The following is a 389-nucleotide window of genomic DNA, read 5'->3' as shown; positions in this document are numbered from 1 at the left end:
ACATGATAAATAAACAGTTTATTACTGGGTTTTGCTTGTGTTTATTTTTATAAGATACACCATCAAGAATCTATGTGGACTGAAACTTTTCTGATTTTTTTTTTTCATTAACTGCACTAAAAGTACTCCTCGTCAACTTGCTTAAGACTGTTTTCTAGTCTGGAACTTTCTTAGTAATGTTTCATATTCAATAAGCCATATGTAATGACCAATATTTATTTGCCCTTATATATAATGTCGTTTCATTATCATTATCATAGTCATCGTTATCGTCAATCATCATTACTCATCGCCATGAATAATCTTCGATCATAATTAAACTCCATCATTTATCATCATCTGTTATCTACATTATCGCTCATTATCACATTACTCAACATTATCATAAA

The 389-nt window shown here is 29.0% G+C and overlaps 1 protein-coding gene across 1 annotated transcript in view; it reads left to right on the top strand.

Annotated features, from left to right (window-relative positions):
- The window catches only part of LOC125034464 (pituitary homeobox x-like), a 25,608-nt gene extending 25,579 nt beyond the window's left edge, over positions 1 to 29 (top strand). The window contains exon 7 of the mRNA XM_047626216.1: positions 1 to 29. This exon is cut by the window's left edge and continues 790 nt beyond it. The gene's annotated coding sequence lies outside the window, so the exon portion shown is untranslated.
- Positions 30 to 389: the final 360 nt, after the last annotated feature.

The sequence above is a fragment of the Penaeus chinensis genome, chromosome 18 (genome assembly GCF_019202785.1).
Source record: "Penaeus chinensis breed Huanghai No. 1 chromosome 18, ASM1920278v2, whole genome shotgun sequence".
NCBI classification, from domain to species: domain Eukaryota; kingdom Metazoa; phylum Arthropoda; class Malacostraca; order Decapoda; family Penaeidae; genus Penaeus; species Penaeus chinensis.
Note: the sequence above shows the minus strand (reverse complement) of the source record. Positions and strands in the feature narration are given on the sequence as shown.